The 18,521-nt window shown below is 36.0% G+C and overlaps 1 protein-coding gene across 10 annotated transcripts in view; it reads right to left on the reverse strand.

Moving 5' to 3' along the window:
* The window catches only part of IL33 (interleukin 33), a 192,042-nt gene that overhangs the window by 39,237 nt on the left and 134,284 nt on the right, over window positions 1-18,521 (reverse strand). The window contains exon 1 of one of the 10 annotated variants that reach the window (XM_081278834.1): window positions 7,638-7,760. The exons of 8 other annotated variants lie outside the window; for them this stretch is intronic. The gene's annotated coding sequence lies outside the window, so the exon portion shown is untranslated. Of the gene's footprint in view, window positions 1-7,637; window positions 7,761-18,521 lie in introns of those variants that run through there. One more of the 10 variants, XM_081278832.1, reaches the window with a different exon arrangement.

Genomic DNA, 18,521 nt, shown 5'->3' on the forward strand with positions numbered 1-18,521 from the left:
TGGTCAATGAGATTCATTGACAGAATTAAATAAGAAGAATTACATTGAATCTTAAAAGAGTTAAATAATTTAAAACTACTTTTAAAAATAATTAAAGGAGTTTCAACATCTGTGTTTGGAAATGGTCAGACATGAAATAAACACATTCCTTTTTCCTTAGCACTAAATACATACTTCTGATATGCTTGATTAAAGGCTGTTTTCTGCTCTAGTCTTAAAAACACCTCAAATATCCCCTTTAATCTCATTAATTTTCAGTTTTTCTGGACAGAAAACAGCCTTTAGTCCACTCCCCCAGTACTGGTAATTGAACCCAGGAGAGTGATTTATCACTGATGTACATCCCCAGCCCTTTTTATTTTTTATTTTGAGACAGGCTCTCACTAAGTTGCCCAGGATGGCCTCGAACTTGTGACCATCCAGCTGACTCAGCCTCCCACATAGTATGGATCTAAGAGTAACTTTAAAAGAGTTCAACTGTGCTCTTCAAGGGTGGGCAAGAAGTCTTTGAAAAATAAAAAAAGTTGGAATTCTGCAGGAGTTAGATGGTGCTAAGAGTATTAATTAATGTTGTTTTTGAGTATTAATGTTGTTTTTGAGCTATACATTACTCTTTTCTTTCCCCAAAGAAGAAATATAGATATGTGAAACACATGCCATTCATAGAAATTTTATTTCTACTTACCAACAAAGGGTGTAATAGTAGACATGTGACCTAGATCTGGTCAATGAGACAGAAGGGGAGGTCAGCCTGGGACTTTGGGGAAATGTTTTCTTCTTGAAATAAGAGGCATGTGAGGAGTAAGTGCTTTTTGGCCCTTGGGAGAACATAATGCTCATGAGCCCTGAGGATGGCAGAGCAAAAAGGATGGGAAGAGTCTGGGTCCTTAATGATGTTCTTGATTCTTTATGTCAACTCTGGGATAGCCTCCCTCTGAACTTTTTGTTAAGTAAGCAACAAGTGACAGACATTATGTTTGTGTGTGTGTGTGTGTGTGTGTGTGTGTGTGTGTGTGTGTATTGAACCCAGGGGTGATCTACCACTGAGTTACACCCCCAGTCCTTTTTATATTTTATTTTATTTACTTTATTTTTAAATTGACAAACTTGGTAGTTTTAGTGTTTGTGAAAAACAAGTTGTTCTTTATTTTGTTCTCCTCAAAATTTAATTCTTTCCAATAGCCATCACACATTTCTGACAATAAACAAAGAGGGTGAATCTTCAGTTCTGGCTTCTGAGGTACACAAGATAGGAATTGACCTTCTAATTCTCTAAAAAATGAGCCTAAATAAGATTTTAGTCTGTTGAGAGTTATGAGCTTGAACAAAAACATTACTTGTGTCTCCCATGAACACAAGTAATGTTTCCATGAACACAAACAATACACAACCCATAAAAATCTACTCCAAGAGAAGTGATTATTCCCAGAATATCAAGTGAAAGCCAAAGCCATTATCACATAGCCTAACTTCTTCTACTGAAGTCTTTTCTCTTTTGAGGTGTTATTAAAAGAGAAACAAAACAACAGTTTTCTTTGACTTACTTAGGACTCCTAGACTTTGTTCTTTCTCTAACAGTGTCCTTCACTAATAGGGAGCTGCCTTTTTATATTTTATTTTGAGACAAAGTCTCCCTAAGTTGCTGAGGTTGGTTTTGAACTTGCCATCCTCCTACCTCAGACTCCCAAATTGCTGAGATTAAAGGGATGTTCCACTATGCCTGGGAAATAAGTAAAAATTATCATTATGTTTTTAAATTATGTTCAATTTAGTGTTTCACTACTGCAGCTAAAAGCTTATCAAATGATGCAAATTCTTTTCATTTTTTTAAGTGTAATCTACACTGACATTTTCTAAATCTTAAAATGAAATGGCAAAAAACTAATATACTCTGGAGGTTGACTTAATAATATACTTAGATAAATATGAAGTTTTACACATTGTAATATTTAAATAATGTTATATTTTAAAGAACAATTTTTAAAAATGAATATCCAAATTGATGTATTAAAATCAATAAAAGAATATTATATATGAGCATGATATATCAAAAAATAGTAGAAAAGATTAGCTGAAAATCTTTTTTGTTATAACAAGGTTTTGAAAACTACTTAAGGTAGTAGTAAATAGTTAAAAAAATGCAGATTGCCAATAATAATGCTGTTGTTACTATTTTTACTATTAGTTTACAGACCGCTAATGTAACAGTGTTATTGCTATTTTATTATAAAACAGTAAAACACCTGTTGGATTTGTTTATCAAAAATATTTGTATATAAATTTAGTTATAAAATGATTATGAATATCATATACTTATAAATCATGCATTAAGTAATTTGGATGAACAAATAGTGACAAAATGAAATGACTTTTAAAGGCTGAAAATCAAACTTCATAAAATCATAAAGGAAGAGAGGGAATGATAAATATTATTGACTCTAGGAGGAAAGAAAGGATGCCACTAGGTAATGGCACAGAGGGGACTTCAAATGTGTTAGTAATATTCTATTTATTATGCTAGATGCTAAAGTGTTAGTAATATTCTATTTACTATGCTAGATGTTAGATACACAGGTATTTGTTTTATTGTTTTTCCTCAGAACTTTCATTTATATTTACATTATGTATATTATCTTTAGTGTATGAAAATATTTCATAATTAAAAGCTTTTAAAAAAGAAAATTAAACTGCAGCTAACATTATATTCATAAAGTAAACTGTTAAGTAGGCTTCCCTATCCTCCACTAAGATAGCTACCAATTAAGAAAACCAATATCAACACTTTCAGAACTAAAGAGAACAATTTGTTGCCTGAAAGCAATGTTTAATTTAAAAAAAAAAAACAACTATGAGGTGGGTTTTGCTTTGTTTTGTTTTGTTGCAGTACTAAAAATTGAACTCAGAGGCACACTACTGCTGAGCTACATTATTTTCTTTAAATTTTAAGACAGGGTCTCAAGAAATTGCCCAGGCTGGCTTCAAACTTGCCATTCTCCTATCTCATGCCCCCAAGTAGCTGGGATTATAGGCATGTGCTGCCACACCCGACTATGAAGTGATTCTAAAAGAACAAATGAACCAGCATAAAGAGGCTTCCATGTGTCAAACTGTCATGGTTTGACTCAAAAGAATAAAAAGAGTTATATCTAATTAAATGATTTAGCTATGACAGTAACAAAGCTCTTAAGTCCATACTATTGTTCAAAGTAGAACAGAACTTAAAATTGTTTTATGATCAAAGTATTGTTTTGAGTTACCTTTAGCAGTTAATTTTAAGTATATTTTTATGACATGGAAGCCTTTTCTTTTGCAAATTCTATAGTTACTGCTATCATCTTCTACAAGATTTTTCTTAGAAGAAAAATATGCTTATCGAATGGTGACAGAAACACTGATGTATTAGAACAGTTTGTTAAAAATTCTGTAAAGCTTTGTATATTTCACAACACCTCACTGCCACACCTTTACAAGTTAGCTGGTATTCAGCTGGTAGGCTCCATGGGCTAGGTTAGATGTATAAGACTGTCCCTTTCTTGTTTTTGTTAATGCAGTACCAGCTGTTAAATGTTTTAAACATCACACATGGATAGACCATGGAATTTTCTTTCACAATTAAATGGGTATACACTAATATACAGCTTTGTGTATTAGATAACTTTTATTTGGTTATTATAAGACATTAATAATTAAGAGTATATAGGATTTAGTGGAAAGCCTCTATATTGTTTCAGTGCACAGACAGTTCCTGGCCATTAACTTGAATAAACTAAGACTCAATCCATTTCTTGTATATTTCATCCCCATATAATTTAATCAGAGCTGCATTGTACAATGGTCATAAAAATACAACTTGAAGATCTAAAAACTTGACCATCACGCTATGGATAATGGGCTGCTCTAGCTTTTCGCCAAATTGGTATCTTCATCATCTTTTTGTAGAATTGTTCGTAGGCTTAGTCTTGGTTACCCAGCGGCTGAGCTTGAAGTGAAAACTACTAAAATGAAAAGACTCTGTTGAACACCTCTCTTAAAGAGAAAACTAAAAGATTTTTTCTGTTACATGAGAATGCAAATGACTTTAATACTACTAAATTTCGGTCTCTCGTGGACTAGACAGTACTGAGAAGTCCTGCTTGATATAATGAAGGTAATAATAATTAGGTAGCCAGGGGCTGGGGTTGTGGCTCAGTGGCAGAGCCCTTGCCTAGCATGTGTAAGGCAATGAGATCTATCCTCAGCACTGCATATATAAAGGTCCATTGACAACTAAAAAAAAATTTAAAAAATTAGCCAGATATAAGCATTACCTATCATAAACTAGGCATAGTACCCTCTAAACTGTAGAACAGTTTATATTCCTGTATATATTATTAGCATCAAATTTTTTTATTTTTAAATTTTTATTTATTTTTAAATATTTAATTTTTAGTTGTATACAATACCTTTATTTTGTTTATTTATTTTTATGTGGTGCTGAGGATTGAACCCAGGGCCTCACACATGCCAGGCGAGCGCTCTACCACTGAGCCACAACCCCAGCCCCCAATTTATTTTATTAAGGGATCACCACATAATAGCAATTTTGATTAGGTTTTCACAAAACACACTCTTGAATAAGTAAAGAAAAAATTGCATTCTCTTTAATAAGACATTATTCTACATATCCATTCAGATATGAATTATTTTTCTTTTTTTTTAAACTTTTTTTATATATTTTTATGTGGTGCTCAGGATCAAACCCAGTGGCTCACATGTGCGAGGCAAGCACTCTGTCACTAAGCCACAACCCCAGCCCTTGAATCATTTGTCTTATGGAAGAAAAATTAAGAAGCTGAAGATTGTCACGAAATTACATCAGAAGGAATGTAACTTTTCCCATGGTTGAGACTTTATAAAAAGACTAGCATGACTTATTGCTCATGAAAACCTAATACTAGTATTAATAATTTACCAATATGAAGCAGTTATACTGACTATTGATTATGTGTTATTGAACAGGATTGCTAAAGAATGTAGATAAGCAGTACATAATGTATGTGTAGCCAGGCCTGGGGGTACACACCTGTAATCCCAGTGACTCAGGAGGCTGAGGCAGGTTCAGGGACAGCCTTGTCTACTTAATGATACTCTGTCTCAAAATTTTAAAAAATATAAAAGGCTGGGGATATAACTCAGTAGTAGAGCACCCTTAGGATTCACTCCTCAGTACTGCAAACACATGCGCGCGGGCACACACACATACACACAAATACAACATCAGGAAGGAGAAATTTTGGAAATAATAAATTCAGGTTTAAGATAGTTCATGTTTGGGTATAATAAACTCCTAAATGACAACAAGTGGAGAAAAGCTTGTAATTTCATCTTTAAGAAAACAATTTGATTAAGTAGTATTTCTTAAACAACTGACACTGTTAAGCCAGAAGGCTAAGAAGTTAGAATGCTTGGGATTTGAACATAGAAGACACAAAACTATGAATTTCTGTTGAACTTTTAAAGAAAATATTGAGACTTTGTTAAGAATTCTGTGGGAAATAATGAGAAAAACATTCTTATGATTACTTTTTAGTGCATTCTCATATGTACCACATTGGTGGGGAAATTTTTCACAATTCTTCTTTACTTGTGAGGTGTTGCAAATGGAGGCCAAATTAGATATATTTAAAATTCAAATTAGCTTATTTAAAAGTAAAGCTCCAAGAACAAAAAAAGAAGGAGGAGGAGGAGGAGGAGGAGGAGGAGAAAAAGAAAAAAGTAAAGCACCAAGCTAAGTTTGTGGGTGGACCCTTCCTGATTCATAGCAACAGGAATGGTAGAGGAAGTTACATAAGAGAATGGTGGCTCACAGTGACCCTTTTCCTCAGATAACAGTGAACACATCCCTGAAAAAAATAAGTGGAAGGTTTTAACATTTTCTCACTATTATTTTTTGCTTTTGAAAATGGTAGAAATTCTGAGTTAAGAAATGGCTTTCCAGTATGTATTAGAGACACACTAAATGAAGTAGTTTAAAATTGTTCTTATTTCTTAGTTCTTCTTCCTGTAATGAGACTTGGCCCTGAATTTTAATCTTTGACTTGGAATTGACTAATTTTATCATCTTGTACAATCTTTTCAAATCCCACTTTCTTAATTTCATAAATGGATAAGATAATATTTATTTCACAGAGGTGCTTTGAAGATTAAAAGGGATAATGTGGGATAAGTGGTCAGTGATTGATATTAACTTTCACCACCCCTTCTAACTTGCAGTACCCATGACAACACTTCTCTTGGGTAGGGTTTTGTTTTTGTTGCTTTTCTTTTTAAACATTTTTATCCCAAAATGGAAAAACAAAAATAAATCAAACAGATAAAAAACTTGGGCTCAGGAAAGTTAAATCATACAACTAGTCAATGACAGATAATTGATCTGAGGCCTGTCGGACCCTAAAAATCTGCTTGTACTATTATGTTGTATCCCACTCTTCATTTAAAACATAAACAAAACAAAACAAAATCTTCATATGCATAGCATAATTTAGCAATAATACCAAAAGTAACGTATGCCAGGAGTCTGTAGCTAGAGGGAACTGACTCAAATTTCTGGCTCCCACTGTATCCTCTCTTAATGAACTTCTCTTCTCCTCAAGGTTATGGCCTCTTTGCACTCAATGGTAGTGCTTTCCCAGCATGCTAGAGGCATAGGTTCTGTTCCTGAGCACTGAAAAACAAATTTCTTTTGTATTCAGATGTCAGCCCCAGAGAATCTGGAGGGAAAACAGAGGTTAGAGGTTCTATTGTAATTTCCTGATGGCTTTGAACCAAGAATCTTTTTGTATTGCTGTTGACAACATTAAGCTTTCCTTTCATTATTTAAGGAGTTAAGTTTTTGGTTTTAATATTTCTAAATATCCCTTCTACAAATTGGAATATAAAGAAGGGAAATTTTGGCACTCTTGATTTCCACATGTTTGCCAAAATCTCAAATTGTTGAATAAACGATACATTAATTTTGATTTTGGCAGTCACATTCACATAAAAAAAACCTCTTGATATCAGATTTACTGGCATAAATATTCCCAGATATATACTTTTTTTCCTTTCGCAATGCCATATTTCCCTATAATAATTTAATTCTTTGACAAAGCTGAACTTTTCAAAATTGAAAATCATGCATCTTCCAAGAAGTTAGTTGCAAGCTGTTTCTATAACCCTTGGTCAGAAGTGGCAGCTCCCATTTCTCATCTATTTCCTGACTTTCAGCCTGGACTATTTCATCCCCTAAGTGAAAGTTTGCCTCAAAATTCTTTCCTCCATAAATGCAAAGGGGGAAAAAGTTACATTCTGGCTATGGATATTATAAGCCAAACAGTGATGACAAAGAGATAAACATTTAGGTTGCTGAGAAATTCTATAAAGACTAATCTTTTTAGGTAATTTATTAATAATTTTACAGATAATCCAGAAGAAAGCAAAATGGAATTATAAGTTAATAGCAATTGTTATCAACTTTTACTTCTATTAGCAATAATAATAACAACAAATCAACCTAATAATTACTTTGCCAAAATAAACAACAGTTCTTCCATGGCTTCTAAGATCTTTCTTTGCAAAACCTGGATAAAATTCTCCCACAATTTGGGTTTCAGTCTTACCTTTTGATTTTGTTTTGATTTCTCCCCTGAACTGCTGCAGTCTTTTCTCTACTGTTCAGAGAGCCTGCAAACTCTTTTTATTACCCAATGTTTGGCAGAGAACCAAATGGCCTTAGAAGGAACATCTGAGGGATGAGATTTTAGCCAGTCTTTAATCACAGTTAGAGAGTCAATAAAGTTACAATACTGTCAGCATCTTAGATTCACTTCCCAGCTCCATCTGACTCAACACCCCATTTCTGAAAGCAGCCACCTTTATCTTGGGACACCTTTGTCGTCATCTTTAGTTGGGGCAAACTAAACTAGCTTGGAACACTGTAAGGATGGCCTTAGGCCTTAGCCTAAGCAACTCCATTTTAAGACTCCATCTTAAAATAAACCTGTAGTTTCACCAGGCAAGCCATAGAGCCCTCTGATATGTCAATCAGGCATAGCCTGATAAAAGCAAGTCACTTTCCACAACCATGACAAGAGTCTGGGTGAAGTGACATGTCATTTTTCATAACCCTGATAAGAGCCAGAAGGGTATCAGGGCAGAAACCACCAGACCATATGTCCTCTTTCACATGTTAAGATGTCACTAAGAAACCTGGTAACAGCTGATAGGGACCCAAAGGGTGAGCAGAAGCTTCCAAAATTTGTATAAATAATTGAACAAGTGAACATTCAGCCAGCTGAAACTGATGTGAACAAGCCTGGGAGCCTGATGAGGACCTGGACTGACATCCCAACTCTTCTCATCTGCCTGATCCTCTGCGTCATCCTTACCACTCTCAAACTCTACAGCAGCCTCTTGACTCTGGTGAGAAAAGGACTTCTCCTTATGACCGTCTCCTCAGCCAGCCGTCAACTCACCACAGGAGAATCCTCTATTGGTTTCTGACCTGGTCGCTGTGGTCTGAGTGACTGTGCATCTGCTGGACTTAAGATCTAGGACTTAAGACTTTAAATCTAGCACTTAAGCTTAGCATGCAGATGGAATGTCTGTAATTGGTCTGTCATGATTAAGTGTGTTTGCAGTGCTTAGAATTAACTTAGAATTGTTTGCTTTGAGTTTATTGTTTATTGCAATGCCCAGCATTAAGGATTGTCATTCCTTGATTAAGAACCTGTAGAATGAAATTGTATTAAGTGATTTGAGTAAATAAAACATTGAAAAGGGCAGAAGCACGTGGACATTCTTTATCTCGCCCCTTAACTGCAGATGTTGCACTTTTGCCCATCACGAGAAACACCAGCTGGGGCTTAGAAGCAATATCAAGGTACCGAAAGTCCCCAACTCTCCCCTTCCCTGGCAGCTGTTAACCTGGCACAGTGCCTGCTGCTACTCAACCAGAACATAGCTTGCAAAACCAGGTCACAAAACCCAGTTCTGAACTGCCCAAAATAAAATAGCTGTCCATGACAGGAGTGCAGCCCCCAGAGCACAGCCCACAAGACCTCTGGAGAGAAGGTCTTGATTGGGAAGTAGAAAGGGAGGGCATGAGTGAGATACAGTTTAAAGACTAAATTAGAGAACAGGAATTGCAAGGTGTACAGACAATATAAGGAGATAAGACCAGCTGTCCACATCACAGGAGTAGGCCCTAAAGAAGATCCTTAGACCAACCCTCCCACCCTAATAAACTTCATCATCCTGAGGATGGAGATGCCAGCAAACAACAGACAACCCCACCTATTGGATGAGAAGGGAAGCTAGAAAGATACAAAAACAATCCCTGTATCTTTCGAGATTTTTTTTTTCCTCTCTCTTCTCTTGCCCTCACATTCCCAACATTTGTGAAATCAAGTACTTTACATGGATTAAGGTACAGAACACTGAAATGTCTGAATAGTATAGTATAGTGGTATTGTATATTCTTTTACCTCCTATTTTTACATATTTTGCTTTTCTTAATATTTATATTTGCTTGTTTTGTACTCTACTATCTTCCCACTTATGTGCCTCCCCCAAATCATTTTTTCTCTCCTACTACTAACCAACTTCTTTAGATTCTTCTTTCATAATTTCTAAGATCTAATAACTCTATATCCTCACCTCCTAGCCCCTCAACATCTCATCCTACATCTCACCCCAGTTCTTTGTCCACCATCAGAAACTGTAGTCCCTTTTGCAAACCTACTATTTATATTGTAGATAACAATTGAACTTACCATTTCTGTATTTTGTGACAAAACCATAAGCATCTTAATAACAGCTATTTGGTTTAAGGTTGTATATTGTTTGTATTGGGATCTGTTCACACTGTTCTCCCTCTTAAAGGAGAGATATTGGAAACCTGCAGGAACATTATAAGCCTATAGCGTAAAACTTTAATGCCTTGGATCCACAGTGCTAGAAAGGAAGATATACAAACAACATGAAAAAACAAGGGAAGAAAGTGCCCCCAACAAAGCAAGATATTACATTATTAGAATCCATGGCCAGCACAACAGAAGAAATGACAGAGAAGGAGTTCAGGATATATATAATTAAAATGTTCTATGAATTACAGGATGATATAAGAGAGCAAATCAGGCAGCAAAAGATCATTTTGATAAAGAGCTACATAAGCAAATACAGGAAACAATATATTTCTTCAATAATAAGAGTTTCTGAAAAAAAAAAAAACCACAGAAATCCTTGAAATGAAAGAAACAATAAACCAAATTAAAATCTCAATAGAAAGCATCACCAATAGATTAGATCACTTGGAAGACAGGACCTCAGACAATGAATACAAAATATACAATCTTGAAAAGAATGTTGACCACACAGTGAAGGTGGTAAGAAACCATGAGCAGAACATTCAAGAATTATGGGATGACATAAAAAGACCAAATTTAAGAGTTATTGGGATAGAGGAAGGCATAGAGTTCCAAACCAAGAAATGAACAATCCATTCAATGAAATATCAGAAAATTTTTCCAAATATGAAGAATTAATTGGAAAATCAAATACAAGAGGCTTACAGGACACCAAATGCACAAAATCACAACAGATCCACACCAAGGCACATTATAATGAAAATGCCTAGCATACAGAATAAGGAGAGAATTTTAAAAGCTACAAGAGAAAGGAATCAGATTAATATAGGGGAAAACCAATAAGGATATCTGCAAATTTTTCAACCTATATCCTGAATGCTAGAAGATCCTGGAACAACATATACCAAACTCTGAAAGAAAATGGATGCCAATCAAGAATCTTATAGCCAGCAAAATTAAGGTTTAGATTTGATGATGAAATTAAAAACTTCAATGATAAACAAAAGTTAAAAGAATTTACAACTAGAAAGCCTGCACTACAGAATATCGTTGGCAAAATATTCCATGAGGAGGAAACGAAAAACAACAATGAAAATCAGCAAAGGGAGGTATTACACTAAAGGAAATACTAATCAAGTTAAATACCAAAAATAAACAAATATGACTGGGAATACAAATCATGTCTCAATAATGATCCTGAATGTTAATGGCTTAAACTCACCAATCAAAAGACATAGACTGGAAGACTAGATCTAAAAAAAAAAAAAAGCCCCAACAATATTCTGCCTTCAAGAGACTCATCTCATAGGAAAAGACATCTACAGACTAAAGTTGAAAAGTTGGGGAAAAAAACATACCATTTACATGGACTGCAGAAACAAACAGGCGTTTCCATCCTCATGTCAAATAAAGTAGACTTCAATCCAAAGTTAATAAAACGGAATAAAGAAAGACATTTCATACTACTTAAGGGAACCACACATCAACAAGACATAATAATTATAAATATATATGCCCCAAACAATGTAGCATCTACATTCATCAAACAAACTCAAGTTTAACAGTCAAATAGACCACAACACAATAATTCTGGATGAGTTTAACACATCTCTTTCACCACTGGATAGATCTTTCAAACAAAAGCTAAACAAAGAAACTATAGAACTCAATAATACCATCAATAGCTTAGACTTAACTGACATATATAGAATATTTCATCCATCAATGTGTGCATACACATTCTTCTCAGCAACACATGGATCCTTCTCTAAAACAGACCATATATTATGCCACAAGACAACTCTTAGCAAATACAAGAAAGTAGAGATACTACCCTGCATTCTATCAGATCACAATGGAATGAAATTAGAAATCAATGATAAAATAAAAAATAAAAGCTACTCCAATACCCAGAGAACAAATAATATGCTATTGAATGAACAATGGGTTGCAAAAGACATCAAAGAGGAGATTAAAAAATTCTTAGAGGTAAATGAGAGCACTGATACAACATATCAAAATTTCTAGAACACTATTGCTGAGGGCCATTGCCAAGTAGGAATGACGCATCGAAATTTCCTTGCCAGCGTACCCCATGTTAAATGGACTTGCCTTGGAAATTCGCTGTGACATTGCATGTGTGTTTGAGAAAGGTGACCCTGCTCAAGGACGAGGGTGGATCCAGGTTTAGGGTGTATCCTGCAGGTTTTAGGAAGTATCCCGGTTTAGGATAATTTGGGTTTAAGGTGTTCCCGGTTTAAGACAATCTGGGTTTAGGGAAGTTCCAGGTTTAAGGTTATTGCTGCTGGGAATAGGGCGTATCCTGCTGCCTGAGTTCCCGTTGAGTTCTCGTGGAATTGAGAAAGTATTTTGGGACGTGAATTGTGCCCAGAATTTGGATTTCCCCAGAACGTGTGTAGAGGCCGGTGTGAGTTTGGGAATAAAGAATTGCTGTTTGAATCTACAAGGTGTGTGGTGGCTCGTGATTCTGTGCCCAGCCAAGACTGCGGCACACTATGACGACAATACTAAGAGGAAAGTTCATTGCATGGAATTCATTTCTTAAAAGAAGAAAAAGTCAACAAATGACCTATCATTACATATAAAACCCCTAGAAAAAGAAGAACAAATCAACACCAAAAGATGATTTCAGAGCTGAAATCGACGAAATTGAAACAAAAGAAACAATTGAAAAAAAATGACAAAACAAAAAGTTGATTCTTTGAAAAAATAAATAAAATCAATAAATCCTTAGCCATGCTAATGAAGAGAAGGAGAGAGAAAACTCAAATTACTAACATCTGTGATTAAAAGGAAATATCATGATGGACACTACAGAAATACTGAAGATAATTAGAAATTATTTTGAAAACTTGTACTTCAATAAAATAGAAAATATCAAAGGCATTGACAAATTTCTAGAGTCACATGATTTCCCTAAATTGAATCAGGAAGATATACACAATTTAAACAGATCAATTTCAAGCAATGAAATAGCAGACGCCATCAGAAGCCTACCAATCAAGAAAAGCCAGGGAGCAGATGGATACACAGCTGAGTTCTACAAGACCTTCAGAGAAGAACTAATACCAATATTCCTCAAATTATTTCAAATTATTATGAAATAAAAAAGAGGGAACACTTCCAAACTCCTTCTATGAGGCCTATATCACCCTGATTCCAAAACCAGACAAAGACATATCAAAGAAAGAACACTTCTGACCAATATCTCTAATGAACACAGATGCAAAAATTCTCAACAAAATTCTGGCAAATTGAATACAAAAACATATCAAAAGGATAGTGTGCCACAATCAAGTGGGGTTCCTCCCAGGGATGCAAGGTTGATTCAACATACAGAATACGGAAATCAATAAATGTAATTCATCACATCAATAGATTTAAAGATAAGAATTACATGATCATCGCAACAGATGCAAAAAAAAAAAAAGGATTTGATAAAGTACAGTACCCCTTCGTGTGTAAAACACTAGAAAAACTAGGGATAACAGGAACATATCAACATTATAAAAGCTATCTATGCTAAGCCCCAGGCCAACATCATTTTAAATGGAGAAGAATTGAAAGAATTCCCTCTAAAAACTGGAACAAGACAGGGATGCCTCTTTTACCACTTCTATTTAACATAGTTCCTGAAATTATAGACAGAGTAATTAGATGAAAGAAATTAAAGGGATATGGGTAGGAAAAGAAGAACTCAAATTATCAGTACTTGCTGACAATATGACTCTATACCTAGAAGATCCAAAAAATTCCACCAGAAAACTTCTATAACTAATAAATGAATTCAGCAAAGTAGCAGGATTCAAAATCAACACCCATAAATCAAAGGCATTTTTGTACATCAGTGACAAATTCTTTGAAGGAGAAACTAGGAAAACTACCCCATTTACAATAGCCTCAAAAAAAAAATACTCGGGAATCACCTTAATGAAATATGTGAAAGACCTCTACATTGAAAACTACAGAACGATAAAGAAAGAAGTTAAAGAAGTCCTTACAAGATGGAAAGATCTCCTTTGTTCTTGGATAGGCAGAATTAATCTTGTCAAAATGCCCATGCTACCAGAAGCACTATGCTGATGTAATGCAATTCCAGTCAAAATCCCAATGACTTCCTCATAGAAATAGAAAAAAAGCAGTCATGAAGTTCATCTTGAAAAATAAGAGACCCAGAATAGCTAAAGCAATCCTTAGCAAGAAGAGTGAAGTAGGTGGCATCACTGTATGAGACCTTATACTATACTACAGAGCAATAGTAACAAAAACAGCATACATAGTATTGGCACTAAAATAGAGTTGTAGACCAGTAGTACCGAATACAAACCCACCTAAATACAAAAGTGCAAAAAAAAAAAAAATTGGAGGATGGCCTCTTCAACAAATGGTGCTGGGAAAACTGGAAATCTTTATGCAACAATGAAATTAAACCCTTATCTCTTGCCATGCACAAAACTCAACTCAAAATGAATTAAGGACCTAGGAATTAAACCAGAGACCCCTGCGCTTCATAGAAGAAAAAGCAGGCCCAAATCTTCATCATGTCAGATAGGCCCTGATTTTCTTAATAAGTATCTATAGCACAAGAAATAAAATCAAGAATTAATAAATGGGATGGAATCAAACTAAAAAGCTTCTTCTCAGCAAAAGAAATAATCAGTGAGGTGAATAGAGAGCTTAACAAATGGGATCAAATTTTTACCACATGCATATCAGCTAGATCACTAATCTCTAGAATATATAAGAACTCAAAAATCTTAATACCAAAAAACAAATAACCCAATCAATAAATGGGCCAAGGAACTGAACAGACACTTCTCAGAAGGTGATATACAATTAACAAATATGAAAAAATGTTCAACATCTCTAGTAATTAGAGAAATACAATTCAAAACTACTCTTAAGATTTCATCTCACTTCAGTCAGAATGGTAGTTATTAAGAAGACAAACAATAATAATAATAAGTGTTGGCGAGGATGTGAGGAGAAAGGCACACTCATGCACTGCTGGTGCAACCAGTATGGAAAGCAGTATGGAGATTCCTTGGAAAACTGGGAATGGAACCCCAATTTGACCCAGCTATCCCTCTCCTCAGTCTATACTCAAAGGACTTAAAAACAGCATACTACAGGAACACAGCCACATCAGTGTTTATGACAGCACAATTCACAATAGCTAAATTGTGGAACCAACATAGATGCCCTTCAATAGATAAATGGATAAAGAAACTGGTATATATATATATATATATATATATATATATATATATATATATATATACACACACACACACACACATACACACACACACAATGGAATATTACTCAGCATTAAAATCATGACATTTGCCAGTAAATGGGTGGAGTTGGAGAATATTATGCTAAGTGAAGTTAGCCAATCCCAAAAAACCAAATGCTGAATGTTTTCTCTGATATATGGATACTGATTCTTAATTGGGATTGGGGGACAGAGAAAAGGGGAAGGAGGGGAAGGAAGGTGGCAGGGGGGTAGGAAAGATGATGGAATGAGCTGGACATCATTACCCCAAGTACATGTATGAAAACACAAATCATGTCACATGAAAATTTGTGTTCTATATGTGTGCTATGAATTGAAATGCATTCTGCTGTCATATATAATGAATTAGAATAAATAAATAACTTTTTAAAAAAATTATGTGGCTTTCTGTGGATTCTTGATCCACTGTGATGTGCTTTCTCAATGCCTTCATAAGTTTCTCCAGGAAGGTTGCAGGGTTTCCTCTGAGGGCCTTAATGGATTTCAGTTATCTTAGAGTAATTAATAGGCTCCTGAGACCTTCAAGAACCAGAGCCTGAAAATGTTTTTTTTTTTTTTTCCCAATCATCTGGTTCATCATTTGGATTCCATTTAGGATCATTCCTAAGAACTGCCTATGCCCCAGATGGATCATTAGATTTACTCCTAGTCTGTATTGTGGGGGCATGGCTGAGATGCAGATCATCTCCAAAATACTCAACTGACTTCTTTTCAGTAGAGGTCAAAGTTTGGTTAAGCAGTAACATAATATTCTTCCAGGTAAGATTGAACACCTGACATAAGTTTTGGAATACCCCAATGTATTTATCTGGATACTCTGAGAACATTCCTAAGTCCATCTTTATTTGCCTCAGGTCTTGAAGGTAAAAAGGGACATGGACTTTGGTTGGCCTCAATTCCCCTTCTGGCGTTTCCAGAAGTGGCAGTATGTTTTGTTCTCCTCTGGAGTGGATGATGAGGGTCCTGAATAGGGAGGACATGAGGGATATTAGTGGGGCTTAGTAGGGGCTGGGAATATTTGGGATTTCTCTGATTTTTCTACCCTGGCAGGTGTCTTCTTAGACTTCTCTTCCATCAAGGCAGCAACCATATCTGGGTCTAGCTTACACTGCTGACATAATTTGGAGTTCTCCTTCAGAGCAAAAAGAGCCTGAATTAGGGGACCTCAGACCATTTTCTTTCTTCTTACAAAGCAAACTAAGCAGCAAGATAGTATTAAAGTTTATACTTCCCTCTGGTGGCCATGATTCTCCATTGAGGCCGTACCTGACAGTAAAAGAAAATCAGGTGCTTTTTCATGCATGTATGGATTAAACTTGACCCAGTGTTTTAGTAGGCAGGCTAGTGGTGAACCTGGCACTACCTTTGAGGAAGCTCCAATCTAGATGAGAGAAATCAGAACTCAGGTGCCTGCACCAGAAGAATTGCCCACTCTCAGAGAGATGAACGAGCATCTTGGCGGTTGGCAAACCTGCCTGTTTCATTCTACATGACTTGCTGGATTTATCGTTGCCTTACCAGCTAAATTCCTCAGGTCTTTGGTTTTTGCATGACAAAGACCCTGGTGGAGCCAGACTTGGTGGAACTTACTGATCTCCCTTGGCCAGATATGATGGCTGATAATTAAATGTCAGTGTATGAATTCCTCTGCTTTCTATGCCCATAAAATTGGTGGGCCTAGTACGTATGAACTCTCCTTCTTTCAAGCAAGGTCTGAGGAGACTATGTAAAGCCAGAGTCATCAAGGACAAAGGTCATTTTAAAGGAGTTTTTCATCTACAATCTGTATCCCAGGAGTCCTGGAAGGACAAAGAGGACAAGTTGTCTCAGAGGACCTTCTGTCTTCTTCATGGAGAAATTTGAGGAAGAATTTAACAGACTCTGAGCCCGGTGGGATTGGAGATATTTGGACAGATTGAGTTTAGCTTCCTTTGAGGCAGGGATGTGTGAGAATGTGCCTCCCTAGATCCCTAAAGAACAAAAAGGTTTCCGTGCCTCTCCTTCCCTTATAGGCAAAAGAATTGGGGACGCACAGCGAGGCACAGAAACAACAACAGGGATGTCTTTGGCACATCTGTAGCCCTTCAATATGTGAGAGAGGGAGCCCAAACCTGCCCCTAAAACCACTCTGCAGAGTATGTACCTCTTTCTGTGGATAGACTTTTAGCTATGAGGGAAGTACTCAGGAGGATTGAGTATGAGGGAGGAGGTGCAGGTGGCCCATTCAGAGGTGCCAGCCTAGCAGAATTTTTGCTCAGTACCATGGTTACCCACCACCATAGGATATCCCAAGGGACTGTGGGGAAGTGGTAACAGAGGAGGGGCCTTTAAGAGTCACCAAAAAAGTAGCCTCAGTCAGAATCTCGCAGTTGCTTTTCAACTTCACCCAAATTCTCTCATCCAAAGGCAGGCCAGAATCAGGGGCTACTGTCTGCTTGCTTCAGGCACACCTCGAGCCAGGTTAGAAAAGTTGGAAATAACTCTGTAGTGCTCAATGTGCCTTACCCACATGGCAGGTGATTGGGAACTATAGAAACTAAAGAAACCTATCACCTAAGATATGAGACTGATAGGTGTGCAAATCACTTTTAAGTGGCTGACAGATGCCTAGTTTTTCTTCAAAGGATAGTGAAGGCAAAGAATGTAAGATGCAAATGACTTTCCTTGGTGGGTGTTGGGGATCCTGGATGAGCCCTCAAGGTGTCACCAGCAGGAGTCAGGATCAGGTTAGTGTTCCACCGAGTTAAAGAATGAATACTGTGAATGCCACCAAGGTATGCAAGTGAGCAGGAATTTTATTTAAAAGGAAAAAGACTCAGAACTCCCAGCACAGTGTGCCTGGGAAGGGCAAGAAAGCTGTTTAAATCTTATACCATTCCCTCTTTTAAAAACATGTAAGGAAATATTGTAAGCTCCTCTTGATTGGTTTTTTATATTTCAATTGTCCCATAGAGGGTGCAGGCTAGATTATGGATTGTATAGTCACTTTCTGGGAAACTTACACCCTTTGAGAAACAGAAACTGTTTTATTTTCTATAAAATGAAAATTTATTATTTTTACATTATGTATGTTTTATTTGTTCTTTTTAGATATGCATGACAGTAGAATATTTTTTGACATTTATACATACATGGAATATAACTTCTGTGGTTATAGATGATGAGGCATTACATTGGTTGTATATAAATAGAGGAAAGTTATGTCCAATTAATTCTACTGTTTTTCCTATTCTTGACCCCCTCCCTTTTCTTCACTCCCCTTTGTCTAATCCAATGAGCTTCTATTAAGTTCCTTACTGTGTGTCAGCATCCGCATA

Source organism: Spermophilus citellus (genome assembly GCF_964194105.1).
Source record: "Spermophilus citellus genome assembly, chromosome: 2".
Classification (NCBI taxonomy): domain Eukaryota; kingdom Metazoa; phylum Chordata; class Mammalia; order Rodentia; family Sciuridae; genus Spermophilus; species Spermophilus citellus.